Source organism: Acomys minous, assembly GCF_964271855.1.
Source record: "Acomys minous genome assembly, chromosome: 12".
Classification (NCBI taxonomy): Eukaryota; Metazoa; Chordata; class Mammalia; order Rodentia; family Muridae; genus Acomys; species Acomys minous.
The window spans coordinates 60,642,848-60,663,319 of record NC_140493.1 but is presented as its reverse complement, the minus strand read 5'-3'; the positions used below and the strand labels follow the sequence as shown (position 1 = coordinate 60,663,319).

Here is a 20,472-nt window from a genome sequence, read left to right as displayed (position 1 = left end):
TCATGGATCTGCTCTGGACTATACAGAGCAGCTGTAACAGTAAATGTGCATTGCGTATTGCTCACTTGTGTGTGCCAGGCAAGACACTCAGCACGTTACACGCCTTATCTTATGTAGCTAATCTCGCCATAACCGCTGTGGTACTGATGGGGTGACTGACATTTACTGAGACAAGATCTTACATGTACCCCCAGCTGGGGCTGGAGCTCAATGGTAAAACACTTGCCTTGCATGTACAAGGTTTTATGTTCAGTCTCTAGCACCATAACACACACACACACACACACACACACACACACACACACACACACACAGTCGGTCAGGACAGCACTCAAACCTGCTTGCGTTCCCAGCCACTGTGTTTCACACAGGCAACAGGAGGAACGAACAGCAGCTGCTGTTTGGAAATCCCCACCTTTATGAGCACAGGGCTCAGGAATGACTGCTGGGCGTGTACCGCCGCCAGCTCATTCAAACAGGTGTGAAGGGCCAGGAAGTGAGGCAGTGCGGAAGGACTGACCGGTTGTCAGGAAATCAGGCACTCTACAGGTAGGTAAGTGACTCATGCGCTGCCTGGAAGTCAAGGATATGAACTCTTCTCTTAGCAGAAGTGTGGACAATTACACCAACTTATTCCGGAGGGGACAGAACTGCGACAATAAAATTCACGACGCCGGGGTGTCATTAGACAGAATGGATCCTGGAATTTGGAAGGGGTACAATCTTCAAGTAGAGTTTAAATAGAGTAAAAATGGAGTTTTAGTCAATTCTCGATACCCAACCTTTTACACAGGGCTTTTTTTGTTTTGTTTGGTTTGGTTTTTTTTTTTTTTGAGATAGGGTTTCTCTGCGAAGCCCTGGCCATCCTGGACTCGCTTTGTAGACCAGGCTGGCCTCGAACTCAGTAATCCACCTGCCTCTGCCTCCCGAGTGCTGGGATTAAAGGCGTTGTGCCACCATGCCAGACCCTACATGGAGCAATTCTGAAGTAAGGGTGCCCCGCCCAGTCAGTGGGGTCTTCTGATGGCTACAGGCCAGGTGACAGATAAGAGGTACATGTCACTGTGACATATGTACCAGTTTGCTTTATATTTCTGATGGCAAAAGTGGACAGGTGCAATCTCTTAACCTTTCATTCCGCAACAGAAGGACTGTTTCAGGGTAACAGCCCCGGCCCTGCCGCTTCGCACCCGTCAGTTCCTACTGGGCAAGTCCTGTGATTTACACCAATGCTCTCCAAGTTGCTTCTGTGGCCGTTAAATGTGAGTCAAATTTGGTGACACTCCTCCTGTGACCCCATGGTTCACTTTCTGGTATTGTTTAAAGCTGAGGTCCCGGAGAGGCTGACTGATTGGTTCTTAGGCTGGGGCGAGTCTTCCAGGACTCCAGGAGCAGCCGACCCCCCCAGGTCCTCTGTAAGAGCAGCGTGCTCTTCTGCTGGGACCGTTTCCCTATTCCCTACATGTGTGACTTTGAACTCAATCTATAGGAGGCCTTATCAAAGGAACTACTTTTTTTTTTTCTCGCGCTCACACACCGACGTGCCAACATGTATTTGCTGCTGGCACTGGGGTGTAGATTTGACCACGGGCCCTTATTAAATCGTATCTGGTTGGCTCCGGTCTGTTATTTCCATGTGCCAAGACCTCTCTGAGTCACGATTCTGTCACTTACTATATGAACCATCTTCCCACCCAGCCTTTTGCCATCTGTAAATGTGATCAGCCTGAGCCTCTTTCCAAGTCTAATAAAAACGTTACGCACCCCTGGGCCAGCTCTCTGAGCGATGTGGTCCCCAGTGAGTTCCTCCTTGCTGGCACGAACCCATAGCTACCCTTGTTTGCGGTATGATGCTTTATCCGACCCCCAAGCTACCCCTGTGAAACACAGTCCAGGTCTCAGGTCAGCTTTGCTCTCTCGGCGGAGCCCAGCTGGGACGAGGCGTCACCATCACACATGCTGCTAATCCTAGCACCCGAGAGGCAGAAGCAGGTGAACTGCCCCAAATTTGAGGCCAGTCTGGACTACAGCTACTACCAGAACAGGGCTACATAGCAACACCTTGTCCCAAAACAAGCGGAATACTAAGTGTATGACCTTGGGCCTGCTCCCTGGTGCATCAGTTTCCTTACCTGTAAATGGGGTTATTGCTTTTATTATTTATTTATTGTTGTTGTATTATGGGGGTGAGGATCAAACCAATTAGTACTTAACAAAATATTTAGCAGTATTTTAACAGCTTTATCAAAGAAGGAATGGGGTTTAGTGTGTATAGTTTCATGTTTGTTTGTTTTTGAGACAAAGTCTTTTGTAGTCCAAGCTGCCCTTGAATCTAATCCTTCTGCCTCGACTTCCTGAATGGTGGGGTTACAGACACGGGCTACTATGCTGTGAGTATATATATGATTTTTTTATTTACAATTTTGTTCATTTAATTACTTTTTTGAGACCTGGTCTCACGTAGCTCTGCCTGGCCCGAACATCAGCTGTCCCTGCCTCTCCTGCCTCGGCCTCTCAAGTTCTGAGGTTACAAGTTTGAACCACCTCCTCTGGCCTCTTATGGATGATTTATATCTTGAATAATTTTATTAAATTGACGTGGCTTAAATGTGCACTTGGTTCTGGCGACGCTGGGCTGACTCAGCGATCCACGTCTCCTTCTTTTTCTCTTCCTATTGTTCATGTTTGTCTTTTGTTTTTCTGTTTGCTTCTGAGCTCGGATCTCACTCAGACTCCCTCACGTGCTAATAAGTGACTCTGGTCGCATTGAGTTTCACCCTCAGTCCACAACTTTCCATTTTCAAGCGCATATAAACGCTGTTGGTGAAATCAGCCCACAGTTCATCTAGGAACCATGCAAAGCTGGGACCTCTGGTTTTGAATCTTTTTTTGCTATTTCTGGCTTAGACATCCACAGACCTCGAAGCATCCACTACGTCTGCCATTCTGCTGACTTCTTAGAGATGGATGCCAGCGCACCAGCACGTGTGCAAGTCATTTAAAATCTACCCTATATTTCATAGGACTTACAAAATTAAACTCATTTGGAGCAGCTGGCACTGTCTTATTAGCTTTCTCGCTTAGGCTTCCATTTCCTGACCGCGGCCACTGTGGTTTCCTTAAGAGAATTCACATCTGTAAAGTACATTAGAGTCGCTCACAGAGAGCGAGCGTCCCAGCCGCGCACAGTGGCTCACATCTGTAATCTCGGTGCTTGGAGGAGCAAGAAAGAACTGGGGCAAGAGGCTCAGGAGTTCAAGGTCACCGTCAGCTACGCAGTGAGTTTGAAGTCAGCTTGGGCCTAAAGAAACGGTCTTAAGAAATCAAAATAGCCGGGCGTGGTGGCACACGCCTTTAATCCTAGCTCTTGGGAGGCAGAGACTGGCAGATCGCTGTGAGTTCGAGGCCAGCCTGGTCTACAAAGCAAGTCCAGGACAGCCAAGACTACACAGAGGGACCCTGTCTCAAAAAACCCACAAAAAAAGAAAAAAATCAAAATAAACATCACCGAATAATAATAAAATAAAGTAAAAGCCAGAAGCAATGAAAACGCTCTTTGTGACCTTGTCTTGGCCACCTGAGATGCCCCAGGAGATAGCCTGCCAGGGGCCACTCAGTGGAGGGGAAGGCCATGGCTGACAGAGGCATATATAGATGGGCTGCCTATAGGCGAGCTGCCTAGATAGCTCATGCCAGTAAAACCAGTATTTGGGAGGCTGAGGCAGGAGGACTGCCATGAGTTCGAAGCCAGCCAAGGGGATAAAGCAAAGCTTGGCCTAAATAGTCAACTAAAACCCAAATGCCTGTGTGATGGAGTCAGTACAGATTTGCCTATGGAATTGCTTCCCCATGTGTTCAGTTCCTGCTGCTGGGCGGACACGGCTGGTGGATCTTCTTGTTCCGCCTCCTCATACAGAAGAACCTCCGAGTCCTGCCAGGGCAGTTTTCCATCAGCCAGCAGGGTTTGCAGAGGACCTCCTAAAGCAGATGGAAACTCTTTTACCTACAGTTCAGTTGTTAAGTCCGTTTACGAATTAAGATAGGAAAACCTTACAAATTTAAAAACACTTAGGAGTCTAAGGGGAGGAGACAAGGAAACGCTGGGTTGTGGTGGTAATCCCAGCAGTCTGGGTAGCTGAGGCGGGAGAATTGAGAACTATCGTCCAGGCTGGGCTGCATAGTGAGGCATTGTCTTTAAATTTTAAAAAGAAAGAAAAGAGAAAAAAGAAAAAGAAGGGAGGAGGGTTGTATTGAGTTGCAGAGCTGTGTTATAGTAATAAGTTGGGGCTGGGTTTTCCAGCTTTGAGATTCTTTGTTTGTTTGTTTGTTTTGTTTTGTTTTTCGAGATATCGTTTCTCTGTGTAGCCTTGGCTGTCCTGGACTCGCATTGTAGACTAGGCTAGCCTTGAACTCACAGCAATCCACCTGCCTCTGCCTCCAGAGTCCTGGGATTAAAGGCGTGCACCGCCGCCACCACCACCACCACCCAGCCAGCTTTAAGATTCTTGAATGACACTAGTGCTAAAGTAACGAGAAGGGCTAGGCATGTGGGGAATCCCAGCACGTGGGTTCAAGGCCAGCCTCAACTACATAGCAAGTCGGAGGTCTTTGACAGGTGAGACCCTGTCTCAGTAATAATAATAATGATTCTATAGAGAAATGAACTTTCCCTGTCCTCTCCTGGAGTCCTGCCTGGGGTCAGAAATAAAACTTGACAAAGACAGACAACAGGAAGGAAACATAACAGTTAAATAAAAGTTTTACAGGCCATATGAGCCTTCAGGTGAAAACCCAAAGGAAGATGAGAGAGAGGGAAAGAGAAAGACAGAGAGAGAGAGAGAGAGAGAGAGAGAGAGAGAGAGAGAGAGAGAGAGAGAGAGAGTTTTCATGTTGTGGGGGTCCCAAAGGAGTAGCCCAGGCTAGCCTCAAATCCTAAGCCTCCTGTTTCCATAGCCCTTGCATTTTTGGCAGTGTGACCCCTCTGTCTCCTTTTATGAGTTGCTAAGTCAGAGGGGTGAAAGTGGGATTCTCATAGACAATGTCTCACTATGTAGCCCTGGCTGGCTTGAAAATTGCTATATAGACCAGGCTGGCCTTGAACTCACAGAGATCCACCTGCTTCTGCCTTCCCAGTGCCGGGACTAAAGGTGTGTGCCACTCACACCCGGCCCTAGAGGTGTGGAAGTCAGAAGACAATTGTGCAGAGTCAGCTCTCTTTCTGCATTTACATGGGCACTGAGCTCAGGTCTCAGGCTTGCATGACACACGCCTTTATCCACCTGTGCTCGTCCTGCCAGCCACAGGCGGGATTCTTAGGCTCTGACAAGAATATTAGATTGACTCAATATGAACTAATAGTGGGATTTATTAGGGAAATGTCTTAATATAGATTTAAGGATGGGTGAGCAACGGTGTGCAGTTTGGCGGACTGACTTAGAAAAAGGACAGCTGAGCTGGGCATGGTGGCGCACACCTGTAATCCCAGCACTTAAGGAGGCAGAGGCAGGCAGATCTCTGTGAGTTTGAGTCCAGCCTGGTCTGCAAAGCAAGTCCAGGACAGCCAAGGCTACACAGAGAAACCCTGTCTTGAAAAAACAAAAATAAAGGAAAGAAAGAAAGAAAGAAAGAAAACAGATGTGGGCACTGGCAACTCAAGAGTCACATCTGTAGTATAGATTTAACTGTATTAATAATAGCTACACCTATGGTTTTGGTAACTTTTGAGATTACATTGTTTAATAGTTCAAAGGTAAGGTAAAATGTTTTGGTATATCTGGGCGTGGTGGTGCACACCTTTAATCCCAACACTTGGAGAGGCAGAACCAGGAAGATCTCTGAGTTTGAGGCCAGCCTGGTCTACAAAGTGAGTTCCAGGACAGCTGGGAAAAAAAACAAAACAACAAAACAACAACAACAACAACAACAACAACAACAACAGAGCAGCCCTGTCTTGAAAAACAATGGGGGCTGGAGAGATGGCTCAGCCGTTAAGAGCACTGACTGCTCTTCCAAAGGACCCGGGGTTCAATTCCCAGCATCCACATGGCAGCTCAAAACTGTAACTACAAGATCTGACACTCTCACACAGATATACATGTGGGCAAAACACCAATGCACATAAAATAAAAATTAAAGTATTTTTTAAGAAAGAAAAATAACAATAACAATGTTTTTGCTGTGTAATTGGACTATGTAATTTTATTCTTACTCCTGGATTCCTGGATGGCAGACTTTGCTGGAAAAGCAATTTTTACATAAAATATTAAAAATTAATAATAACCCAATCATGGTTAGATAACTGCATTTTTTTAAAAAGTAAATTCTTAGATATTTTCAAATTTGTTCCTAAAAAAAGTTTCCATAATTTGAATTTTTTTTTTTTTTAAAAGAGAACCTGGCCAGGAATCTTTCCTGAGGTACAGAAGACTTTAAAGAAACATATGCTTGCTTTTTCCATATGTCACATTTCTGAGCACAGTCAGACGGGCTTTCTGCTTTCTAAGTTCAGTTGAGAAACAGGACGATCAGGAAAACATTCTGGGATGAGGGTTTTAGTGACCAGAAAAGGCCCAGAAGGAAGCTCCCAGAAACACTACAATAAAGCAATAAATTTTAAAAGTCTCTCACTGTCTCTCTTTCCCATGCAGGTCTTATCTCTTAGTCTGTGTGTGTGTGTGTGTGTGTGTGTCAGTCCGTGGAGGTCAGAGGACAACTCTCAGGAGCTGATCCTTGTGGGAGAGCCTTCCTTCCACCACATGGGGCCTGGAGGTCTAACTGTGGTCACCAGGCTGGGTGCCGAGGCCCTTACCCTCTGACCCACCTTTTTACAGGTAGCAAAGGTCAGACAAAACAGTAAAAGCTAAAGCCTCACTTCAGAAGAAAGAAGGGGCAGGAAGCTGGGGATTGTATCCCGGGGCCTGCCTGTGTAACTTGAGCTTTGCCTCTGGGGGCCTCTCAGGTCACCCCAATCCCCTCCACAGATCAACCCCACAGGACGAGGGTGACTGAAGGAGGTTCACCACCAGGCCGGGAAGTCACCAGGAGGCGCAGAGCGGGCTGGAGAATTCCTGGCTGTGCCTGGCGCTCCCACAGCTTCTAACCCAGACTGCTGTGCTGCACAAAAAATTAAATAAGCGAAACCAAATAAAAGAAACCTCAAGCCTAGGTGTAGTGGTTATGCCTATGCTCCTGGCACAGGGGAGGCTGAGGCAGGAGAATTGCTGAGAGTTTGAGGTCATCTCCAACTGTATAGAGAAGTCTAGGTCAGCTTGGGATGCAAAGAAAGGTCCTATCTCAAATAAATAAACAAACAAACATATATATGTGTGTGTTTATTTATTTATTTATTTTCCCCCGAGACAGGGTTTCTCTGGGTAGCCCTGGCTGTCCTGGATTCACTCTGTAGACCAGGCTGGTCTTGAACTCACAGTGATCCTCCTGCCTCTGCTGCCTCCCCAGGTGCTGCGATTAAAGGTGTCTGTTACCTTGCCCGACTGATATTTTTTTGTTTTGTTTTTTGTTTTTCGAGACAGAGTTTCTCTGTGTAGCCTTGGCTGTCCTGGACTCGCTTTGTAGACCAGGCTGGCCTCGAACTCATAGTGATCTACCTGCCTCTGCCTTCCCAGTGCTGGGATTGAAGGCGTGCGCCACCACGCCTGGCAATTCTTTTTTTAAATAGAAAGAAACTAGGAGAACCAGGTATATGGCAACATATAATCTGAGTGCTTGTAAGAAAGACTAAGGCAGAAGGTTTGTTATGAGTTTGATGGTCATTTTGTGCTACACAGCAAATACCAGACCTGTGCCAGTTACAGAACATGACCCCACATACAAAAAAGGAAAAGAAAGAACCCATAAAAAGTGCTTGGCCACCTGGTACAGGCAAGTAAAGGTGATTTCTGCCAAAAACAATCCATCAGAATGATTCCTAGGGCTGGTCCCTGGTGGCACGTGGTGGGGAGGCCAGCTAGCTAGGACTGGTCCCTGGTGGCACGTGGTGGGGAGGCCAGTATTCAGGAGGCAACACCAGAGGACTGATAGCAGCAAGCCCAAGGCAAACCCAGCTACACAGTGAGTTCCAGGCTGGCCAGAGCTAAACAGTGACACCCTTTCTCCAAAAGCAGCTCCCCACAGGGGGAAAAATATCCTCCCCAGGCAAAAGACAAAACAGGGCTAGTGAGATGGCTTCTTGATCTGAGTTAAATTCCAAGGACCTACATTATTGGAGGAAAGACCCAGCTTCTGCAAGTTGCTCCTCTACACAATGCTCTGTGTGTGTGTGTGTGTGTGTGTGTGTGTGTGTGTGTGTGTGTGTGTGATTTTTAAAACTGAGAGACACAGAGGCAGAGAGAGAATGAATTAGAGAAAAAGAGCTGCAAAGACTCTCAGTTCTGAGGTTGAAATGATTAGCTGGAGTCTATGAAGACAACTGTGCTTATTCAACTTGAAGGAAAGGAAGAAAAAAAGAAAAAAAGGACAGATAATGTGGGCCGGGGACCCGTGACAGTAACCCAGCAGAGCTGGAAAAGACCGAATGGAGCTCCGCAAAGTGACACTCAAGGGAAACGTTCAATTTCTCAGACGCAGCTGAAGGAAGAGTCAGAGGACAGCCATGCCAGTCAGTAGAGACTAGCCAGGCTGCAGCAGAGACCATTCAGAAAACACGGAAGAGAAGGGGAGAGGCGTGGAGAGCTGCAGGGTGGAGGAGCCCAGCGGTCCTCTGATTGGTCTCCCAGAAGGAAAAAAAAATCGAAAATAGCTACCTGAAGAGACAAGCGCTGGGAAGCATTGCGAGCTTACCTGACGCTCCTTCGACCCACAGGTTCACGGAAGCTGTGCAGGGAGGTAAATAAAAGAGACCAAGACCTAGAACCAGCATAGCTAAGTTGTGCAGACCAAGACGAAGCAAGATCTTCAAAAAACAAAGCAAGTGGAGCGGACAGAAGCAAGCAGGCCAGCGGTCCTCAGCCTTCCGGATGCTGCAACCCTTTAGCACAGTGGCAACCTCCAACCATAAGATTAAAGAAAGTCATTTCACTACTGTTAGGAATCGTAATGTAAACACCCGTGTTCCCGATGGTCCCAGGCGACCTCACCTGAGAAAGGGTTGTTAGAATCACAAAGGGGGTGGTGACCCACAGATTGAGAACCAGACTCTCAACTGTAGCAAAGGAAGCCGGAAGCCAATGACGAAAGCCAGCAAGGAACTTAAATTACCAAGTCGGAACTCTGTATCCTGCAAGGCTTCTTTGGTAAAGAAGGGCAAAAGCAAGTCATTCGTATTTTATTTTTAATGTGCTTTTATTAGCATATTAGTTATATAGAATAATAAATATGAAAATAAGATTGAGTTTCATTACAGCATTCTCATAAGCCTGCTGGCCACTGTTGGGAAGACGATCCGTCCCGTTCTTAATGAGCGCCCCTCCCCAGATGTTTATAGCCTGAGGCCTATGGAGACTGGACAACCCCTCCCCCCCCCCCATGCAGGACTCGAGGAACATGCCGGGCTGCAGAGGTGGCTGCTCCTAAGCAGGGTTTTGGAAACAAAGCTTCGAGGAACTTGACACAAGGAGGAATTAGTTGTCTGCTCTGTCTTGGGTGGACTGAGGCAGGGGAGTGACTAGTCAGGGAAGCCTGCCCAGATTGACACTTGAACAGATCCAGAAGGGCGAGGAGGGAGGAGGGGCCGTTTCCACAGACTCGGAAGTAGCAATGGATGGGGAGATGGCATTAGTGACAAGGAAAGGCCTGGGAGGGAGTGGCCTCTGTGGTGGAGAATGAGTTCAGTTCAGTACAGGGGGGCGGGGGAGGAGCAGCGGCAGGCACCTGGACCAGCACTGAGGGGAGCTGTGGTCTGGAGGGAGTGGGTGGGAAAGCCTTGGAGTGTGGATAAAGGGGATGTGAGCTGAAGAGGCGTGGGAAGCAGAGCCGAGGGGCTCAGAGTGAGGGTCACCACCAGCCTTCTAGTTTTTGCTAACAATCTTGGTGGCGGCCAAAACCATCGGCCAACAGAGCAAGCAGCCTGCAGAGGGGCGACGACAGGGAATTTTAGTAGGACTATATTTGAGTCTAGCAGGAAATTGGAAGTTGGGTTCTGAAACAGGATAGAAAGGCAGTCTGGAAGGCTGGGCACGCTGGTGCACACCTGGAATCCCAGCCCTTGGAGCAGGGGACCCGGGAGTTCAAGGTCAGCCCCAGTTACATGTGAATGCAAGCGTAATCTGAGCTACATAAACCCTCACCTCAAAAACACCCTAAAAAAGAAGAAGAAGAAGAAGAGGAGGAGGAGGAGGAGGAGGAAGAAGAAGAAGAAGAAGAAACCAGAAAAACAGTCAAAGAGAAATGAAATGCAGCCAGAAGGATACTAGGTGGGGTGGGCCTGAGGGTCGGGGTGGGGAGCAGACAGCATAGGCTTTTGATGAATCATTTGAAAAGAGTGCAACCTCTGCTCGCCTGAGCGTCTTTCTCATCAGCCTGTACTGCTGGATTAGCGGCGTTTCCGTTCACCTGGTGACACACGTTGTCGGTGTATTTGTTTACGCTACTTTGGGTTTTCCTGTCTACCACCCTTCTGCACCACAATCCCTTCCAGCACCAGGTAGGAGGGACAGAAGGTTAGCGGAGAGAGGGGGCGTTGAGATCTTTTAAGACGACTTCCTGTTGATAAGGAGTGTTGAGTTCCTTGAGGCAAGTCCAATTTTCATCTCCTCAGATTCTCTCCAATTTCTTCTTATCGGCTCTTTTCTCACAGCCACCTGACAAACCAGTAGCAGCAGCAGCAGCAGCAGCAGGACCCAGCAGGAAGACCAGCCGTGCCTCTTCTCTTGGGGCTCTGGTCTTTTTACACCCTCTCTAGAGGCCCCGGAATTAAACTAGCTCCAGCTGGCAGAATCACCACCCCACCCCACCCCCACCCCCACCAGAGCACCCACAAATAATCTGTGCTGTGGCAGCCCCTATATCCCACCCCTGGGAGTAAAACAAAAACATGTTTGCATAACATATCTGGGATTTTAAAGATACCAAAATTCTCACTACAGACACAGGCCTATCTTTCTAGCTTCTGTGGCAGTTGAGGCAGAAGGAGCTAAAATTCCAGGTGTACAGGGACAGGAGCAAGTTCAAGGTCAGCTAGAGCAGCTTAGGGGATGTAGTTCAGTGGGGGCCATAGTTTAGGGGTAGCCCTAGGACATTTGTGGTCCCGAGTTCAGTACTAAAACCTCACGAGAGCGAAGGCTGCCTGCCACTGACTTTCTGTACCCAAGATCACTTTCAGTCGGCCGCATAACATGACCTGTGTTACAGCTTAAATTTAGAATTCTGGATCTTGCAGAGCTTGTTCAGAAACAAGAGACAAGCAGAACATTCCATTAGAATATTCTGCCAGGCGAGCCTTTTACCTGGGTACTAATTAGGTGACAAGTTTGCACGGAATCTTCAGCTTAACAGCAGAAGCTCGGGCGATGGCATCTGTACTCAGATGGGAGGGAATTTGTTGACATTTTCAGGATGAATTTTTTTAAATCCTTGGTGTTCAAAAAAATTTTTTTTTTTTGTTCAATAATGTATTTTGAAAGCTTCTGGCATTTGGAATGCAGAATCATTCAACTTTTAGCTTCAAGCGGGACCTCAGAGGGCTTTTAATCCAACCCTTTGAATTTCCCATTGGGAATCAAAGACTCAAGAGATAACGTGGCACCTTGCGTGTGGCACGGGGTCACCTCCGCTGACCCAGGCAGCTCCTTTCCTGGCCCTCCATCCTTACCTGCAGAGGACTTAAAGTTTCAGGGGGAAAACCAGCTATCTACATGAAAGATTTGATCCTATTTATGAACGTCATGAACGTAACTGCCACTTAGACTTAGACAGGAACAAATTCTGGGACTGGAGAGACATTTCTAGGGTGGCATGTGCATATAATCCCAGTATCTAGGGGACAGAAGCAGGCTGATGTCAGTGACTTTAGGGTCAGCTTGATCTACATAGCAAATTCCAGGTCAACCAGGGCTACCAGTCTTTAAAAAGCCCACAAAACAAAACAAAACAACAACAAAAAACTGACCAACCAACCAAAACTCACTTAATTTGTAGTCTCAAGGACCTGAATCCAGCCCCCAGACCCCCACGTAACAAGCCAAGAGTAGACCCAGGCATCTGCCTCAGCCCCTGTGCTGAGGGAGATAGGAACATCACTGGGGCTTGCTGGCAGCCAGCAGAGTCAGAAAAAATGTGACGTTTGGGTAGAAACCTTGTGCTATGGAATAATTACTAGGCTCTAGAGGGTTCTCACCTCAGCTAGTTTCCAAGTAATCGAGACAGAGACTTTTTATATTTATAATAAACTTTAGGGCACAGTGACTGGGCAGGTATCAACCCTCTAAGCAATTTTGCTATTTCCCAGCAACACAGCCCAAGTTACTTGCCCTAATTGTTCCTGCCTGGGCTGCTTCTGTTCCGTAAGGCCAGGTCGCAAGGCCGAGGGCTCGTGGTCTGTACTGCCCCATGGCGACTTCCTTCTCTCCGGCTTCCTCTCCCACCTCATGGTCCCCAGCTGATGCCAAGCTGGGAACCCAAGCTCCACTTACTTCTCTGCCCAGTTACAGGCTTCTAGCTATTTTTATTAACCAAGTAACTTTAAACTGAGGAGCAAGGTTTACATAATAAGGTGTGTGTGTGTGTGTGTGTGTGTGTGTGTGTGTGTGTGTGTGTGTGTGCGCGCGCTCATCTGAGCAGCAAGCAGTTCTTGGGGCCCAGTGTTTAGCGTTTGAATACACAGCACCTGACCAAATCCCAACAACCTTGCCTCAAAGGAGTAAGGCGGAGAATGGTGGAGCACCACAGGCACACCTGAACGCGTGCACGTCTGTACCTGTGTGTGCATGGGCCACAAGTACCACTCACTCTCTCCTCTGCCATCACGCAGGAGTGTGAGCACACACACACACAAACATACCCACACCACAGACAGGGACATACTTGCACAAGCACAGAAACACACACACACACAGGCACATACATGTAAATATCACACACACACACACACACACACACACACACACACACACACACCTGTGATTCAGATTCTTCCTTTGCCTCCTGTGCCCCAATCTTCTTTACCACCCCCCCCCTATCTTCTTGCAGGGTGTGTTTCTGGAGACGTAGCAGGACAGGCCCAGAGGACAGGATGTGCTTCTTGTCACAGTGCCTCTGTCAGCAAGTAAAATCAAAAAGTGTCAGGAAATTTGAATTTCAGACGGACAACAAATACGTATTATCCTAAATATGTCCCATACATACATAAACTAGAAGACGCTTATCTGTAACCTGCTTGTACTTGGGAGTGTGTATTTTACATGCTAGCCTTAATCTTGTATGTGTGGGGAGGTGGGGGGCCTAAAGAGTACACTTTCCCACTGAATTACATCCTCGGCTCTTGGCTTTTAGAAACAATTTTCCTTTATAGCTTAGGCTGGCCTTGAACCCATCGTGTGACCCAAGCTAGAACTCGGGAGCTTGTCCCTCAGCCTCCTGAGTGCTGGAATTTCAGACATGGCCACAGCTAGCTGCAGCCTTAATCTTGAGGTAAAGGCTGCTGACTTTGTTTTGAGACCTTCTCACAAAGTAGATCTGGCTGGCCTCCAGCTCACAGAGACCCAGCCGCCTCTGCCCCCCAAATGCTGGGATTGAAGTCCTGCATCGCCACACATGGCTCAAAACCACAAACTTTAAGCACTTAGGGATGAGTGAGGTGGGCCAGCGAAATAGCTCAGCAGGTAAAGATGCTTGAAGCCAGCTCAGATGATCTGAGTTTAAGTCTTGGTACCTACATGGTGAAAGAAGAGAACGGACTCCAGCAAGACGTACCCTGTCCAGCCGGGCAGTGGTGGCGCACACCTTTAATCCCAGCACTCGGGAGGCAGAGGCAGGTGGATCTCTGTGAGTTCGAGGCCAGACTGGTCTACAAAGCCAGTCCAGGACAGCCAAGGCTCCACAGAGAAACCCTGTCTCGAAAAAAACAAAAAACAAAAACAAAAAAACCAAACCAAACCAAAACCAAAACCAAAAAGATGTACCTACCCTGTCCACAAATACACACTGGGATACATCCCTAGCCTCTAGCACACACAAAATGATAAAATAAAATGTAACTTTGAAGAGGAAACTAGAGCGGTGGCCACAGGTAGCCCCACTGGAGGTAGCTAGCTGCTGCTGCCTCACACAGCAGAAAATGTCCAACTATCCCGGAATCTTCTCTTTGTGCAAAACGAAGGCAGCGTTCTGTCGAGCCTCTTCACCCGTTCCCTGGCAAATGGTGGTAAATGTTAGACTGCTCTTTCAAGAGCAGCCAGCCTGGTGGCAGAGGAGGGGAAGGTGGAGTCCAGAGAGTGTCTGGCGCGCTGGGGTGCTGAGGCAACAGACCCCTCCCCATTGTCTCTAACAGTGCAGACCAATTTTGAAGGCACAGAATTGGGATTCATTATATAATCAGTGATTTAAAAAAAAAAAAAAACGAAACAAAACCCTGGAACAATACAATACTGCATCACAGAAAGTCATAATGAAAAAAAAAATAACTAAATGATTCAGCAAGACAGCGCGCACCCTGGCATCTGAGGCCTCCATCCTTTGCATAAGCCTCATTTAACGAGAGACTGAGCCTTGAAGTGGCGCCATGCAGCAGGGCACCTCATCACAAAACTGGGGCTCAGAGAGAAGGCTGAGGAGAAGCCAGCGTGTCAGCAGAGCTGAGCCACGCGCTCAGCGGCAGGAAGATGACATGTCAATACTATCCGCGTGAGTCATTTTCAAGTTTGCCCGTAGTGGCTACATAGTGGCACAGCTGTGAGCCTGGGTCTGAAATTACCTCCCGGCTTGCTCTGGTGGCCTTAGCCGAGGTGGTAGAAGGGGTAGCAGCACTCAGCTGGCCGTGGGAGAGACACATTTAATTAACTGATAGACTTGAGACATACGGAATCGCAAACCTATTTATTTGCAAAGTCACACTGTAATCCTGGTTGAGTTTCTTTCGAGTGTCTTAGACAGTTAGGTTCCTCAAGAAAGAGGTGCGTTTACAAGATACATGAGTCTGATGGGGCTGTTGGTTTTGTTTTTTGTTTTTTTTTTCGAGACAGGGTTTCTCTGTGTAGCCTTGACTGTCCTGGCTTCACTTTGTAGGCCAGGCTGGCCTCGAACTCACAGCAATCCACCTGCCTCTGCCTCCTAAGTGCTGGGATTAAAGGCGTGTGCCACCACACCCGGCAGTTTGGGCTTTTGTTTTTAATTTGCATATTGCTAATAATGTTGCATAGAATGTTTTTAAAACGTAGAAAACCGGAACTTAAGGGCTGGGGACATAGCTCAGTAAATGAGTCTAGCCTCATATATTCAAGGGCATCTTTAATCCATAGAACTGTGAAAAAGAAACAAGGCCAAGATACAGTGAAGTTAAGAGCCCAGGTACCCAAAGGAGGTCATCTGTAGCTGCTGCGGCCACAGACATCCTATTGAGCAAGCGCAGAGTAGGTGTGCTTTCCAAAGGAACAGTCTTTAGTCCCTTTTCTACTGCTGTGAAGAAACACTATGTCCACAGCAACTCTTATAAAGCGTTTAGTTGGGGTGGCTTACAGCTTCCAAGGTTTAGTCCGCTATCATCATGTGGGGAGCATGGCGGCACACAGGCAGACATGGTGCTGGAGAAGGAGCCGAGATCTCTACACCCTGATCCGCTGACAGCAGGGAGAGAGGGCCTGTCGTGGGCTTTTGAAACCTGAAAGCCTACCCTGAAAGTGACACACTCTCTCCAATAAGGCTACATGTCCAATCTTTCTCAAGAAATGCCACTCCCTGGTAAACACTCAAAATACCTTATCCAAACCACCACAGGAATCTAATGGTTTGAGTGCCTATTTTTGGACTACGTCTTTTGTTGCTATGTTTGAGACAAGATCCCGTGTGTCTCAGGTTGGCCTCAACTTGCTATCATGTAGCCAAGGATGGCAGAGAACTTCTTATTCTTGGACTTCCGCCTTCTGAGTGTGGAGATTACAGATGTGCACAACCTACTGTTCCTCCTTGTTGCATCAAGTCCAGGCCCTGTGCATGCTGTGCAAGCTCATTAGTAAGTAAGCTGAACCATAGGAGGCTTAACCAACTTACATTGTCTTCTTTTAAATTCAGTTTGCTTGGGGTTTGTTTTGTTTTTGTTTTTGTTGTTGTTTTCAAGACAGGGTTTCTCTGTGTAACAGCTTTTGTGGCCTGGTGTGGTGGCTCACACCTTTAATCCCAGCACTCAGGGAGGCAGAGGCAGGCGGATCACCGTGAGTTTGAGGCCAACCTGGTCTACAAAGTGAGTCCTGGACAGCCAAGGCTATACAGAGAAACCCTGTCTCGAAAAACAAACAAACAAACAAACAAACAATTTAGTTTAATTTCATTAAACTATTATTGTTTCTTGTTAGCACATGAGTATGCGTTCACGCACTGGTGTCACCACACATGGATGTGGAGGTCAAAGGACAACTTCGAGATGTTGTGTTCCTTCTACCATGTGGGGTCTTGGGATGAAATTCAGATTGTCTGCCTTGGTGGCAAACATCTTCACCTGCTGGGCTTTCATACTTTTGAGTTGAGTTTGTTATGTTATCCACGTTGGTCTCCGGGTCATGGTCTTCTTGCCTCAGTTTCCAGAGTGCTGGGGCCAGAGGACTGTGGTACCATGCCTGTGTGCCTCGACATGACTAATATAGACTGGCCTCCTCTTTTGTTTCTCTGTTTATGTTTATCCAATCTTATCCTTTCTTCTTTTCTTTAAAAAAATTATATTTAAAGAAATTTATCTTGCCAGGCATTGTGGTGCACGCCTGTAATCCCAGCACTAGGGAGGCAGAGGCAGGCAGATCTCTGTGATTTCCAGGCCAGCCTAGTCTACATAATGAGACCCTGTCAAACAAACGAAAAGACAGACAAACAAACAAGTTATTCTGTGTAGCAAGAGTTGAAGTTGGGAGGCAGAGAGAAACACAGCGCTGCACACGTGGAGGCCGACACAGCACTGGACACGTGGAGGCAGACACAGACCTGCACGTGCGGAAGCCGAGAACCACCTGTGGCAGGTAGGATCCCACCTTCACCATGTGGGCCTCAGGGATGGCACCCAAGTCATCAGGCTTAGCAGCAAGCTCCTGTATTCACTGACCTATCTTGCTGGCCGCTTTTTGCTTCCTTCCTTTTAGCTTCCTGTCTTTCTTCCATGATTCCTTATCTTATTGTTTTTTTATTTTAACAAGCTTTATGACTAAGAAACCTTGCAAAAAAAAAATCACACTTCCAAATTAACTAGACCCAAAGTCTATACAACTTAATGAGCTGTATATAGGTAGCCTTGGAATTCAAAATGGAAGCTATGAAGCTTCTCATTAAATCTATTAAATAACACTAAATAATAATCATTACACAGTATTGCTTTATTATACTTATAATTATGTATAATATATTATAAATATATTTACATATAACTATCATCATCATCGTTATTATTTTATGTGTGCATGTGTGTGCCTGTCTCAGCCTCCTTGTTACTGAAATTTCAGGCACACGACACCGAGTCGGGCTACAAACAGGTGTTTTAATGGTGATTTTTTTCAAAGAGATTTGCGGTGGTACCTGTCTGTAATCTCAACATTTGGGAGACTGAGGCAGAGGGATTGATTGCTGTGCACTTGAGGCCAGCCAAAGCTACATCGTGAGCTCAAAACTACCCCAACTTACACAGTGATAACCTGTTTTAAATTTTTTATTTAAAAAAATCAGAAAAAACGTCCTCCCTGCCCCCTTGGGTGAACACATGAATATTTGTTTTCTACTCTGATCCACAGTTGAATTAAATGTCAAGTTACATCTAAACTGTCTAGTGCTCCCTCTCCTCCCCACTGCAGGCCACGCTGCTTTGCTGAGGCCCTGACCACATGGCCAGTCAGCCTACTGAGACACCTTGCTCTGAAGGAAAGAGAAAGTTCACAGAAAGCAGCCAGTCAGGGGATGGTGCTGGAACCTGCTTCCTGTTAGAATGGAGGGCGGGTACTGCAGCTCGCTCCCAGAGCAGTTGAGTTATCTACCACCATGAGAGCAAGCAGCTGAGACCCACGGGGAGCAGAAGAGACTGATGGTTAACTGTGGCCGTGAGCTTTGTTGGGTGGAGAGAGCCTGAAACGCCAGAGAAGACTGCCTGTGCGTCAGCGAAGTGCAGGAGCCCGTGCCCTCAGTGGGAGCATCCTCTACAGGGAGAGGGGACCGAGCTCTCAGCCTGTCTCTTTTCTCTTGTTCCTGTAGCTGCCCTGGGACTTCAGACTCCAAGTTCTTCGGCCCTTGAGCTCCCACATTGTGTCCCTATAGGGGCTTTCAGGCCTATGGTGCTGGCCTCTCAACCTCGAACTTCCTACTTCTTGACTGAGCCATGTCACTATTTTCTCTCGCTGTCCGGTCCACAGATCAGTGGCCCTTTTCAGTCTACGTGATTACATGGACCAATCCCATAACAACCTTCTGCCCGCACTCATTCTGTTTCTCTGGAGACTCCTCACTCACGGGGAGCCTCATATTACTGGGCAGGAAGGAGGGGTGCTTGGGAACACGGAGCCGTGAGGATGGTTTACATCTGGCCTTCTGCACCCCTGTGGCTCAGGCCTGAAAAAAAGCGATGCTTATGTGGGTCAAAATCTACAACTGTAAAGCCAGGCGAGAACCAAAGGTGAGTTCAGTGCCAGCCTCTGTAGTGAATGGTGTCTCTCTGCCGAGTAGGTGACACGAGGACAAAGGGATGGTTTGGGTGAAAGCTTTGCTTTGTGAAAGGGTTCACGTCAAACAGCAGAAGACAACCCCGTCTGCTCACAGGTGTGCTTTACAAATTCTTCCTTGTATAGAGGTTGGAGTCAAGTCAGCACTTGTTTACCCAGCCAAAAAAAAACAAAAACAAAAACAAAAACAAAAAAAAAACCAGAATCAGCGTGAGCAAGCCTTGATGACTTCTGGGCATCTGTTTGAGACCGTGTTGTCTCCCAACCTGAACTGCGCGCCTGTCTTACCTCTCAGAGGTCCCCAACGGAGAAGGAAGAGCTGGGACTCAACTCCAGCCACTGTGGATCTGGGACACTCCAATGGCAGAGTCCTTGGTGCTTGGCCTCTGACCCTCAACCTTTGCAGAAGCGCTAAAGCATTGTTCAGCTCACACATGTGCAAGAATGTTTATCTGCCTTTCCTTCCCAGCACCGTTGTGTGCCAGGCCTCAGACACTATTAACCCATTGCTCCCATGAAACAAACAGGAAGTCTCTGAGGCTCCAACAAGGAGCCTTCTGCCCTTGTTACACCACCTTTGGAGGGAGCGTGTCCAATATCTAGAGTCTGTGGAGATCAACAGAAGGTGTTGGCTTTCCTGAGGCTGGAGGTACAGGCCGTTGTGAGTGCCTGACATAGGTGCTGGGAGCCAAACTCATCTATCTACTCCTTAAGAATGGTGGTACCGGGCTGGAGAGATGGCTCAGAGGTTAAGAGCACTGACCGTTCTTCCAAAGGTCCTGAGTTCAATTCCCAGCAACCATGTGGTGGCTCATGACAATCTATGATGAGATGTGGTACTCTCTTCTGGCATGCAGGCAGAATACTGTATACATAATAAATAAATCTTAAAAAAAAAAAAAAGAGTGGGGGTACCACTCCTAGCACCAAGCCACCTCTCCTGCTCCTATTTTTTTTTTAAACAGGCACACAGAAGCTGCACACATTTATGGGGTTGGTGGGTATCTCTGCAGTGCTGCCCTTGCTGTTGGCTTTGGTCCTCTTGTCCTTCCCTCAGACTGGGCCTCTCTTCTTCATCCTATTTGCCTCTTTGTTCTAAGTTCTCACAAATTATTTTCTCATCCATTGACTGCTGTTCGAACCCGATCTCAGGCACCTCCTTACAGAATGCGAGTGAGGAGGAATCATCTCACCAACATGTCTTCAGCTGCGTTCACTTCCAAGATGCCATCCCAAAAGAAGGGGGAGGGGGTCATGGATGAGAGAAACAAGAGGACTCGTGTGTGTGTGTGTGTGTGTGTGTGTGTGTGTGTGTGTGTGTCTGATGCTTTGCCATGTTACCAGGAATGTGAATACCTGGCCAGCTACTCAGCAAGACACTGGCTTTCAGGGTACAGGAAAACTGGAAATTTACTGCTTGGTTTTTCAGCTCTGGGGTTCAGCTGATGTAGGCCCCGGCTAAGTGGTCGCTCCTGGCCTCGAGTCCTGGATAATGAGTCCCATGACTGGGAGACGGCGACGTGCTCATGCCTGGCTCTATCCAAATCTGCTTTTTTTTTTTTTTAAAGTAAGTATGTTGTCCACTTTAAGGCAGTCCTGAACCGCATCCAAGCGTTGGCAGGGCAGAGCGGTCGCTCCTGTTTGTTCAGTTTGTTTGGTGGAGTCTGAGGACCAGGAG

General features: G+C 47.5%; 1 long non-coding RNA gene across 1 annotated transcript; it reads left to right on the top strand.

The window, feature by feature from the left end:
- Window positions 1–14,702: 14,702 nt before the first annotated feature.
- LOC311609758 lies at window positions 14,703–18,957 on the top strand. Its single transcript, XR_014783493.1, has 3 exons — window positions 14,703–14,796; window positions 15,964–16,120; window positions 18,331–18,957. It is a non-coding gene; the product is annotated as an uncharacterized lncRNA (long non-coding RNA).
- The last annotated feature ends 1,515 nt before the right edge of the window (window positions 18,958–20,472 follow it).